Raw genomic sequence first — 13228 nt, 5'->3', positions numbered from 1 at the left:
GAATACAACATAAGATTATGATGTTTGCAAGGGTGAATTGGGTAACTTAGTGGATTTCCCTTATGATGCGCGGTAAAGAAAATCCTTCTGCTATTCCACATAAATATGCATTTACTGCGACCGATTAGGAAACACCCAGATGTAGCCAGATGATGATAAGTTGTATCGAAACCGGCCACAGTAAATTCATAATTGTGTGTAATAGCAGAGTGATTTTCTTTCCTACGCATAAGTTTTATTCTAACTGCATATTCATCTGTATAGAGCGACAGGCTAACGCAGAAGTCGTATATGATGGCAGAAGAGGAAAATGTACTCCCTTATACCCAAAAAAGAGAGGAAATATTGGGTGGAGAAAATTCTAAGATATAGTGCGTCTCGTAAGCCGTGATAGAAGGGAGAAAGGGGTGGAGAACTGGAGGTAATAAGGTTTATAAATATCATGAAGGCTGATAAGATGAATGAAGAACTGCTGGAGGATATAACGTAGCCCAATGATAAGGAAGTCAATGCAATACATAGAAAATAATACTTGTTGGGAACAGTCGAAAAACCTACCTTATAATGATTACCTTGAATGAATCTTCTCACCAATTCAATGTGACCAGCGCCGTTAATGAACCATTCACGATTGCTGAGGAGGGGACGGGGGTGGGAACATTCCTTCCATCCGGAGAAACTCACCCCAAACCGGGTCGGGGGTTGATTTGGAGAGGGGGCGGGGCCATGCGAGGGGGAAGATGCAGGGTTGGAAGGTGGCGAGGGAGAGAGAGAGCGCCCCAACACATTCGATGTAATTAATGTGTGCCTTAAATGGTGAGAAAGTAATACGGGAGGACGTTAATGAATGTGTCGTCTCAGCAGATGGCTTTCTCTCTCTCTCTTATTCTTATCCCCTTCACCCCTTTTTGTCCCCCCCCCCAAATAGGTGATTCAAGGCCACGTCCCCTATGTAAACCCTTCCCCCTTCTTTCTCCGGACTCCCCAACCCAGTAACCTAGCTCCCACCCCAGGGGAACGCGTAATCGAAAGTAATTTGTCAGCAAATCTCGTGATGGAAGAGGTTGGATTGGAGCAAGGGATTGGAGGGAAATTGAATCAAAGGGATAAGCGGGGCTGTAAATTGTAAGAGGTCACGAAGAGGCGATTCCGGAGGGTGTGGGGAGGGGGTAGATAGATCTCCAATGCTTTTAGTGCGAGATGTTTTGAATCGATATGCATCGAGTGGCATGAAGATGATTTGTGTCGCTTTCCCATCATGCGCGAGGATAAAAAAGATCATATAACATTGCCATGTTTTACGTAGGCAGTATACCGAGTAGGCGTAGTTCTTCACACTCCCTGTGAAGACTCTTCTACATGTCGTAGTAAAATTTTGGAAACCCTCTTAAATGGTACACTTGGCCTTCATCCTCAGGCTATTGCCGTAAAACAAAGGTGATTTCTTTGTTTCTTCTCTCCCAGCAATTTTCATCATCATGTTGGCCAATTTTTCCCTTCTCTTCTCTCACCCACAACCCCAAATCTCTCACTTCAATCGAGACCTCCAATATTTCATTGCTGTTCACCGTCTAATGTGTCTACATTTTCCAATCTTTTCAAATTAACTTCATAAAATTTCTCCATTTTGTCCTGCTTTCCGATACTTTGTTTATTTGCTTATGGTACTTAAACAGTTCGCACTTTTAAACAATTTTTATTTTCTAGAATAATTTTAATTTCCTAGAGTCATTTCCAAGGAAACTTCCCCACTTACGCGTCCTTCCTAATAATTATTCGTTCATACACTCTAGTCAGTTAAATTAACTATAATTATAAACACATTTTTTTTCTTTTCCCGGTCGATTTAGATGTCCTAGCATACGTTTTAAGGTTTCAAGTTAATTTAAAATATAAAAATCTTATAATCAAGAATAGATATTTCGAAAATGTTTATAAGTAAGCCACGGGAAACCATTTCTATTAATGTTTTGGTATTTCTCTATAATCAGATATTTTTCCCCATACTCCTCTGTACTCATATTTCAACAACCTTCAATTAGTGCATCACCCATTATCCTCAAAGACCATACAAATGTAGCACATGCCTATGTTCCATTTCAAAGTGTTCATTGACAGTTTTCTTATGTATTTAATAAAAGAATCCTTGTCATATTTTCCCTTCCGTCGAAGATGTTTCTTTATTGACGCATTCATTTCCTAAGATCTTCATTTATAGTTATTTACGTTCATGAAAGTTATCATAAAAATATGTTCGAGAGAATTGAGAAAAATAATTGTCGAAAGCAATCAAGTATTCTGGAATGGGAAGTAATCAACAACGGGCAAGTACTCATTCAAAACAAATACATATAGGATTGTGGTTTTAACGTGAAGATTTCGGAAATTTGGTCTCTCAGGTAGCCAGCGTAGATTTAATTGACTTCAGAGATGTGAGGGATACGGCGGTGAATGGATAAAATAAGAGTTGGTACTCACAAGGACGCAATTGAAGTAGTCTAAAGGTGAGGGAGGAGTGAAAGTTGGGAAAAAAGCAGTTTCGAAGAGGGTATTAATTTTGAAGGATGCCTGATATTCCTTAAACGTAGGCAAGAACATTTACTTTCATTCACAAACAATTGTACCTTAGAATGTAGTAAAAATTTATCCAATAATGTGCAAGTTAGAATTTGAAAAGTAAGAAAGCGAAATTCCACTACCACATGGACAAGCAACGTACAATGGTCTCCTCCCCCAAGGACACAGGTAGGGATTGTGACTCAACACTTCAGGTAGCGGGAGGGTCCCCCCCACAGCAAGAGGCATTAATATAGATGAACTTTCAATACATATTTGCATGCATTGCTCACGTACAGGTAAGGCTATATATTTTACATAATTTAATGATCACATTAACGTAAAATCTGCAATTTACACTGTCATCATCAATATGTTGAGGTATTTTTAATAATAAAATAAATAACATGATAATTTCAAATAGAGAGTGAAAAAAAGAACGAGATGCCTGCTTACATTTCGGCGACTATTGAGTCTACTACAAACAATTCAGGTCTCGAGAGTAATTACATATATGGACACGTAGAACACTGAGTTCGCTTAGATATGAGACATTCCTGTGAATCCAGCCCTTTCTCCTGCCCTCATTGGATTGTTAAGATTTTGTGAGGTCGGAGCCAGGCTGGATGGGTGGGCTGAAAGTAAGAAAACCGAGTGGGATTGGCACACAAGACGACGGGACGAATGACTGGCGCGTAAATTAACTTTTTTAAGCATTAATAAAAGGGGGCACTTATTGCGCAGGTGAGGAGCTAATGCGCACCTGACAGTTTTGGATTAAAGAAGGAAGGCGCTGAACTTTTGGGTGGGTTTCCTTCTTCCGTCAGACTCAGGGATTTCAGTAATATGAACGCTGTAATTAGCCTTCCGCAATATGTAAGAGCGTGACCTCGGCGCTTCAGTTTTCTCTTCGGGTGCGGTAATTGGAAGAAAGTAATTCCCAAGAATTTCACTGAATTTTTTTACACTCAAATTTGATGGAATAAGTGCTCAAAAAATAAATTGAGGTGTCCATAACGTTTCGACTAGGAAGTGTTAGCCATGGTTGGAGGTGATGGATGGCAATGTCGCCCACACAGAATGTTAGTAAGGTTATATCTGGAAACACACACATATATATATATATATATATATACATTTCTATATATATATATATATATATATATATATATATATACACATAGGGGTCGCGGTAGTCCAGGGGGTAGAGCGTTGGACTGCTGACCGGAGGGGCCCGGGTTGGATTCCCGGGAAAGGCACTCTGAGCACCTGTAGCTCCACCCAAGCTATGTGATTTTTCGGGTGCCAGGTCTTCCTGGGAAACCATAACCGGTAAAGGGAAAGGAACTGGCCCCCCTACCCTGATGTGTGAATTTCACACGCCGTCGGGCTTAGTACTTGGTGAACTCTACCATCACCAACCAAACCTTCGGGTTGATTACTGTGTTTATGGTTATATATATATATATATCAGCAACTCTTATATATATATATATATATATATATATATATATATGCTTTCGTAGACGTAACACGGAAGTGCCGAATAGTACAATACACAGTAACACACAATATAGAAACACAAAAAAAAAGGAAGAACACTCACACGTATTTTCTTGATATTTCGACGGAAACAATCCGTCTTCATCTGAAGATATAGAAGTAATGACTGCTGGCATTGTTGAGGTGAGGGGTGCGAGAGAAAGGGAAGGGGGCCAGGGGAAGGGGAGAACGGGAGGCGAAGGAGGGGTGAGAGGAATGGTTGGGGAGAGGAAAGGTAGAGGGAGGGGGTGGAATTGACACAAAATCGGAAAATAGAACAACATGCTCACCGCAACTATTGCAACATACGAGACCCATTCTTCAACCTACAAAGTATTGATCAAGACCTCGCAAGTCAAAACAAAGGCCACGTACACCAAAACTCATTCGGAAAAACACAGTGTCCACCCCCCGATATGCTTTGCTTCCACAAAGTAACAATTTTAGGCCACTCCCACCAGTGAACGACATTGAGGCACGGATGCTGATAGGCCATACAGATGTAAATCAATGCCATTTCAAGAGTTTTTAATTCTATAGGGTTATCGGATGTGGGACGGGACGCTAGGACGGAAACATTGTAACACTGGTTGAAAGGGGTATTATGATGAAAAGCATGTTTAGGGATGGGGAGACCCGCGGACGGGGAGGAGGGATTGCACGAGGCGCGGTAATTATTAATCCTAATGTCAAGTGGTGTGGAACATTGGCCTATGTAAAAGGACGGGCAGAGTTTACAGGTAAGAAGATAAACAACATTCTTGGAAGTGCAAGAGGAATAGGGGAAGGGCGGGAGAGAGTTAAATGGTGGGATGGAGTGGGGTGGAGTGGTGAAAATAGGGCAGGTTTTGCATCTTGCTCGATGACATGGAGTGGGTATGGGTCTGGGGGTGTGAGGGGATTTTGAGAGTGGCCTGGTGGATTTGAGGATATCTGCTAGGTTGGCGGGACGTTTGAAGGTGACAGAGGGGCATTTGGGAAGAAGATTGGAGGAAGTGTTGTGATTTTTGAGGATGGGGAATAGGTCTTTGAGGATGAATTTGAGAGACTGAATGCCTGGGAAGTAGGTAGTACAGATTGAGAGAGGCTGGGAGTCTGTGGTTGAGGCAGGCTTGGGGGTGTAGGAATGTTTAAGTATTTTTTTATGGAGGAGAGAATCAGGGTATCCTCGTTGGAGGAGGGAATGGTGAAGGTTGTTAAGGTATTTGTTAAGGGATTCGGGATGGTTGCAATTGCGGTGACCGCGGATAGAGAGAGAGTAAGGGAGGGAGCGCTTGGTATGGGAGGGGGGACAACTGCTGTAATGAAGGTATTGCTGCTTATTAGTAGGTTTGGTGTGAACAGAGGTAAGGAATTTGTTAATATTAACATCGAGGAAGGTAATCTGAGAGGATGAAATGGTCGAGGTGAGAGACAGAGATGAGGAATCATTGGGTTTGGAGATGAAGGAATTGAGGGAATCTATGCTGTGTGGCCATAGTAGAAAGATGTCGTCAATGTATCGGAGCCACAGGAGGGGTTGCAGAGGATAGTTTGAAAGGAACTTCTCTTCCAGGACACCGAGGTGGAGGTTTGCATATGAAGGGTTGAATCTGCTACCCATGGCACAGCCCTTTATTTGGAGGTAATGGTTATTGTTGAAAGAAAAGGAGTTGCGGGTGAGAATGAAATTGGAAAGATCAATCAGATCAGATTTTTTTTTGAGTTTCTATATTGTGTGTTACTATATATATATATATATATATATATATATATATATATATATATATATATATATATATATATATATATATATATATATATATATGTATATGTATATATATATATATAAGAGTTGAATAACAAACTTGGACAGCAACAAACAATATAAGAACACATAAAAAGATCACTCACACGTCATTTCTTGATCATTTCGACGGAATTCAGCTCCGTCTTCATCGGAAGAAATAGAAGTAATGACTGCTGGAATAGGAGAGGTGATGGATGCGAGAGAAAGGGAAGGGGGCCAGGGGAAGGGGAGAACTGGAGGCGGAGGAGGGGTGAGAGGAATGGTTGGGGGAGAGGAAAGGGAGAGGAGAGGCTAGAGGGGAGCGGAGATAGGGAAGGAGTGAGAGGGAGGAGGTGGAATTGATACATAATTGGAAAAGAAAACAATCTGCTCACAGCAACTATTGCAACATCCGAGACCCAGGTTTCAACTTAAAAAGTCGTAATCAAGACTCTGCAAGTCGAAACAAAGGTCACGCACACCAAAACTCATGCGGAAGAACAAAGTATTCACCCCTCCGATATGAATCGCTTCCACAAACTGGCAATTCAGATCATTCTCATTAGAGAACGACATTGAGACCGGGATGCTGATAGGCCATACAGAGCCAAATGAATGCCATTTTAAGAGCATTTAATTCTATAGGGTTATCGGATGTGGGAAGGGACACTAGGATGGAAACATGGTAGCACTGGTATAGAAGAGTTGGGCATTCTGCGATTCACTGGTGGCCCTCCAGCCTTACGGAGCTAATATTACTAGTTATTGAACAGAATATTACCTGAACAGCATACTACCATTTAAGCTCTCTTTGATATGCATTGGCGTTTTCCGTAAAATCAATGATCTTCCTAATCGGCTGGGGAACTACTGGTTTGACTTTGCGGTGATCTTTCCTTCTTCAAACTATACTTACTCGCATGGGTTTTCCGATACCGGATTACGTAATCAAGCTCCTTAATTACGGAAAGGTTGAATTTTTCACTTGTTGTCACATTTGTATCACCGCCATGGATTAAGAATGACCTTGAGAGCGAATAGAAAGGAGTTTTCGATAAGATTGTATTGCCAACGCAATCTTACAGCTTAAAATGTTGAGTTTAAGCTTCTCTCCAAAGTAACAGTATATCATTAAAACAGTGTTTTTTACTCCCGCAACACCCCATGTGGCAACAGTGATTTCAGATTTGAATTCACAATGCATTTATCCACGGTTCTATTGCGTTTCGAAATAACGCGAGAGAAAACTGAAAATTAAAATCTATTAGTGCAGCAGTGATTAATTTTAATATGATTTAATCCATATGGCACACATCTTATCTTTAGCAGAGGAAGTATTCATTAATGTCAAAACGTTTTATGCTCGGGGTTAGGATGAATTTCGCGTGATCTTTGCCGATTTTACCCGCAGCGCCAAAAATGTAAAACATCAAGCCCGGGGTCGGTCCTTGTGGGCCATAACAAGAAGTCTAGTTAATATCAGTATATTTGCCACATACGAGCCATACTTCAATCCTCGTAACAACGTGGATTGAAGTATGAAAAAATTCTTAAACAGCAGAGACATTTTGATAACACCTCGGAAAAAACTGTAAAAGTCAATGGAATTAAATTACATTTAATTAAATTCATAATCTTGTGGAATTACCATGATTTCATGTCAAATTACTTATGAAAGTGAAATTATAGCATGGCTATTTTCATAGAACAGTTAAATTACCCATAGATCATGTAATATCATGCTTATAGCAACATTTATCAGAAATATCACCAAAAAGTACCACCACCATTCAAGTTTTTTTTTATTATTTGAGGTAAGGTTTGAAATTATTAAGTTTCAAATTAATCTCCGCATATATAACATCATGGTACATCTCCTACTTTGAAATGAGAAAAAATAAATTTTCTCTTCCTTTTAACAATGTCATTCAATGCGGTCTTCAAACATTGACAATGTCTGTCCAAATCAAAGAACTTCCTACTGGTCAAGAAAAAAATAATTTAATTCGCTACCTCTAATAATAAAAATGGATGGACACGGGGCACTCGAGGAGTGTTTGCGATGAAATTAGGAGAAATAGTGCGAGAAATGTGTGGGTCATGAAAGAATGAGGATTAAATGAAATCACTACTACTAAGTATGAATTGTGTGCTACACTGGTATGGTAATGCTGAGGGGATGGAGGAAAATCGAATCATCAAACATATGAGAAGAAGAATTTGCTGACGACACGGTGATATACAGGGAAATTAAGAGCCAACTAGATCGCGAGCTACTCTCTAGAGACTTAGACAATATCTCGGAATGGTGCAATAAATGGGGATTAACACTTAATATAGATAAATGTGCAGTTTTGAAATTTTGGAATAAAGGAAGCGAGGAACAGGATATAAACTACAAAATAGAGGGTTCAGTATTGACTACGGCAAATCAAGTTAAATATTTGGGGGTTGTTCTAACACCACGCCTTTCATAGGGAGCACATATCAGGACAATATGCGGATCAGCTTTAAAGAAACTTGGCTTCATAAAACGGGTGGTGGGGAAATGTAATGAAAAAGTTAAAGAGAGGTGTTATTTTGCTCTAGTTAGACCTCATTTGGAATATGCCGCAAGTATTAGGGATCCGTGGGAGAAAATTTGGCAAAAAGAATTAGATAAAGTCCAGAGAAAATCCGCTAGATTCGTTAAAAATTGTTATGATAAAAACACAAGTGTGAAAGGTCTCTTAGGGGATTTAGGCTGGGAACCACTTGAAGTGCGGAGAGAACAAGCGAGGCTTAGACTTTTAGAAAGGTTCAGAACAAACGAGTTTAAATATGACACTGAAGGAATTATAATGGCCCCACACTACTTAGGTAGATCAGGCCACAAAGATAAACTAAGGGAGATAGATTCCAAGACAGATAGGTACAAATACTCATTCTTTCCCCGAACAATCAATAATCATAATAGCAAGAAACCGAAGTCACTTTAGAAATATTAAAAACGTTGAATTTACAAGTCGGAACAAAATTAAACACTATAGAGATGTTAGGTATACTTTCAGGTGCATGTGTATGTTAGTTGGTAGTTTGAGTGTTTGCATGTGTCTGGGGTGTAAGTGTTCATGCATGAATGTATGCCATGTTTTTTTATATATGATTTTGTCGTTATTGCATGCGGTTTTTTTTTCTTTTTCTTTTTCTTTTCTAAATTATGGGTGGTGTCCTAGCACCCCCCGCCACACGCCCTTGCGGCGGCTTGCGGGGTATTAAGTAGATGTAGATGTAGATGAGAAAAGGGCGGAAGTTTCCAGATGAAGGGATAAACTCAGAGAGTCATGGGTGGTCATGGCCCAAGAGAATTTCAAAAGACTATTAATATGAGAAGTCTCAAGAACTAGAACTTCGCTTGAGAAAATAATTACAATTATGACCGAGGCAAAAGAAGAATAGAAAGGGTAGGGTAGCGTGGAGAAAATAAGGAAAAAGGAATTTTCCTTTCGTTATCTATCACAAGAGTTTTCCAAACAATCTACTCAGGCAGAAAGGGAGTTTTATATAAATACATCAATAAAAAATCTGGCTTTGCTGTTGGAAAATGAGGTACTTCCATTGATTTATGGATGGTATAATGACTCTGGGTTAATCTCACTGATAATTTCAAAATACCAGACATGAATAAAAAGTATAATGTGATTCATTGTTTGGACCCTATTTGCCGTCAAACAACAAGTTTATTTATCTACGAAATAAATCCTTTGTATATTTGTGTTTTCCTTGTCCTCTCGTATATCGTTCGGTCACTAGGTATATTTTTGCTACCCGCACGTTCTTATAACGATAAGGTAAATAAAGGAATCCCTACAAAACAGGTTATATAAATACCTCTATTCGTGGTTGAATATGAGCAAAATAAAGTGAATGAAACGCACTGGCAATCATACGACCCTAATTGAATTAGCAGTAGAATTGCAGCGTAGAATGGGAATAATAATAGGCATAGAATAGTTTTTAGATTAAAAGGTTAGTGTAACTAGTAAATAGGATAAGAGTTTTATTTGTTGACACAATAGAAGTCGCTGTTATTTCATAACTGGAAGGGAGGATAGTAGGGCGTACAGAGTATTATATCTGGGTAGTTAAGCAACATGAAACGAAAGTTGAAGGAGAAATAAGAAGTAGTTTTTAAATGGGAAATAATGTGTTTCTAAGAAGGTGAAAGGTTTTGCTAACTTTGAGTATGGAAAGAGTTCAATTGTCTAAGAGGTTTGCTAAGGGTTTTACATGGAGTGTGGTCTTGTATGGATGTGATACATGAATCCTAAAGAAGTATTTGGAACATTTACAACCGTGGTTTTGGAGAGGAATTGAGAAATTCAAATGGGTTATGTAAATAATTGCGAGTACATAGACACACATAAATTTAATTTGCTGAAAAGTCATATATAGATCGGCTCAAAGGCAAATGAGGATGCGTTACGGAGGGAAAGAGAGATATTTGTTGAAAATGAGAAGAAAGGGAAGGTATCTAGCTTGATATCTGTCCTGCGTTCAGCTAATGGAAAGCTTGAAGGTAAGAGAGAAATGAGAGGAAGGATTGGGATACTAACGGGTAGACCAAGAGAAAAAGAGAACCAATGTTCAAATAAAGTTAGAGGCTCAGGATCGACTGAAGTGGCAATGGGAAAATCAATCGCATGCGATTGAAATATGTGGAATTTTGACACTTTGCGGTGAGTAAAATTACCGAGCTGTTGTCTTTAGCGTAAAATAAATAGGAAATATTCAAGGTGAAAGTTGTCCTAAGAGAAGACCAATAAATAAGATGATATGAAATAATTAAAAGGCCATCAAAACTATCTATAAACAAAATATTATCCTAATGGTAGGGCGTTCGTGTCAATTTTCGTTTCTTTATTAAGATGAGGATAAGTTAGAATATTTATTAATCAAAAACATCGAAAGCTCGAGAGAAGATGAGGTTCTCATGCGGAACACGAGGTACCGCTCGAGTGGGCAGCTCCAAACCGAGTACACTGAGATGAGAGCGCACGACAAGGGCGCCATTTCGGCCGGTGTCAGGGCGGGAAGGGAATGACAACGCCGCGTGAACCGGGGGCGGATGGGTGGGGGAAGGGTGGAGGGAGGAGAGTACTAAGCATTCTGTCTGGGAATTAAAACGAGTTCCCCCGTCCAGCAGCGGGGGGCGTGCTCCCAGTCTGAGCGGACCAATCGCCGCACCAGTCCTGGGCACTCCTTTGGCTCCCATGTCACGGAGATTGATGGGCCGAGATAGCGCACAGGGGCGGGTCGGACGGGGGGATCCCTGACTGATGAACCAAACGAGGGCGGGGGAATAGGATGGGGAAAGAGGGTTTGCCGTGGAGTGGGTGAGGCGGAAAGATTTCAATTGCGGGATGCTCAAAACAATTGAAGAATTGGATTGGGAAAGAAACTCCCGTGTTTTGGCGCCATACAGCCATCAATGACCAAGTCTTACTCGTTAGGTTGATGTAACGATGAGTTTCACGGCGTGCAAAATCCAAGGATTCGAGAAAAGTCGAGTTAATCTCAGTTTGCGGTCTTCCCGAAATGGTTTAACTGCGAGTATCTCTCCACGTACCCATGATGGCTGGGATACGGCCCGGATTTGAACCGTAATCTTCCAATCAAGAGTCGAACGCTCCACTCTAACGATAAATGCTACCAATATCCCTGCATTATTTAATATCGACAGCACCGAACGCGAATTAAAACCGCCGTTGTGTGCGTGGAATCTTTTTGCGGGGAAGAGCTACCCAATCCCGATTTCTGAATGTCTTCGTAATTCTTGAACAAAATCAATTATGAACCCACCAGATTGGCTGCTCATGTAATACGAGGCATACTCATAAATTAAGGGCCGTTTGCTTGTACTTAAATATTGGCGCTTCAGAACACAGTTTTACCCCTGCAGCGTCATCTATTGATTCATTGAGAGGCTATAGCAGCATTTGTTTTGCTTCAGAAGTCGATTGCTTGTCCGTGCATGCAAACAACAATGTCCACGACAATCGTTCATCCCGTCAGCTGTGAAGTGCGTTCTGTCTTACGATTCTTGTAAGCAAAAGGATTGTCGGCTGCTGAAATTCGTCGGGAGTTATGCCTAGTTTAAGGACCTACAGTTATATGCCCAGTTATATGCCCAGTTTAAGGACCTATGAGTGAAAGAAAGGTTAGACAATGGTGCCGTCATTTTTAAAATGGACGAACAAATGTCCATGACGAAGAGCGATGTGGCAGGCCCTGTATTCTGCCCGATGAATTTTTTTCGCAAGTGGAACAAAAACTGCGATGTGATCGTCGATTGACGATTAATGGTCCGGCTGAACAATTTCCTCAACTTGGACGCACTACTGTCTACAATATTGTCGCGGAAAACCTCGGATACCACAAATTGTGTGTAAGGTAGGTACCGTAAATGCTCACCGACCACCACAAAGAGGAAAGAAGGTCCAGTGGACGCGATTTTTTGAGCCCCCCACCCACACCGTAGTCCTGACCTTGCACCTAGCGACTACTTCCTCTTCTTGCACTTGAAACAGTGGCTCGGTGGACAACGTTTCGAAACCGAAGAGGAACTCAAGAACGGCGTTGTCAATATGTTCAACTCTCGGGTGGCAAGCTTCTATGCAGAGGGGTTAAAGAAGCTGTTGCAGCGGTACGGAAAATGCTAAGAAGTGAACGGCGATTATGTAGAGAAGTGAAGTGGGTGTGTAGCTAACTAAAAGTGCCAATAAAATGTGTTTCATATGAGTACATTTTTTCCTGTGACCAAACGGCCCTTACTTTATGAGCATGCCTCGTACATGGGCAATATTTATGTACTACACTTTTCGTCATCAACGAAAAACGAGGACCTTAGTTTGGAAGATTGCATTTTATCTACATAACACCCCGCAAGCCACCGCAAGGGCGTGTGGCGGGGGGGTTTGAGTCACCCCCCGTAAAAGAGAACAAAACCGCTGGTAAAATCAGAAGATTGGCTCATGTAAAGCAAACAATGCAGCAGACAGAGAAGTCATTAAGACACCATAGTTTGTAACGATAAAATTTTATGATACAGAGGAGGTGGAAATTCATTTATTCGCACATTCTCCTCTTGTGGAGAGTTGGTGCCGCAGCTCGTGCGTCTCTTAGAGCGGATTCCAATCCATGTCGAGGGAATCCGCTCGAAATGACTTGGCGCATTCAGCATCACAGTTGAAAGTGAGTTTATCCCACATGCAAAATTATCTTATTCTTTCTTATTTTAATACCCTTCAAGCCTTCCTTAGGGAGTGTGGCGGGGGGTGAATACACACCAGACCAATTTTGACTCGAATATGACCCAAACGC

The sequence above is a fragment of the Hetaerina americana genome, unplaced genomic scaffold (assembly GCF_022747635.1).
Source record: "Hetaerina americana unplaced genomic scaffold, ioHetAmer1.1.p SCAF_61, whole genome shotgun sequence".
NCBI classification, from domain to species: domain Eukaryota; kingdom Metazoa; phylum Arthropoda; class Insecta; order Odonata; family Calopterygidae; genus Hetaerina; species Hetaerina americana.
Note: the sequence above shows the minus strand (reverse complement) of the source record.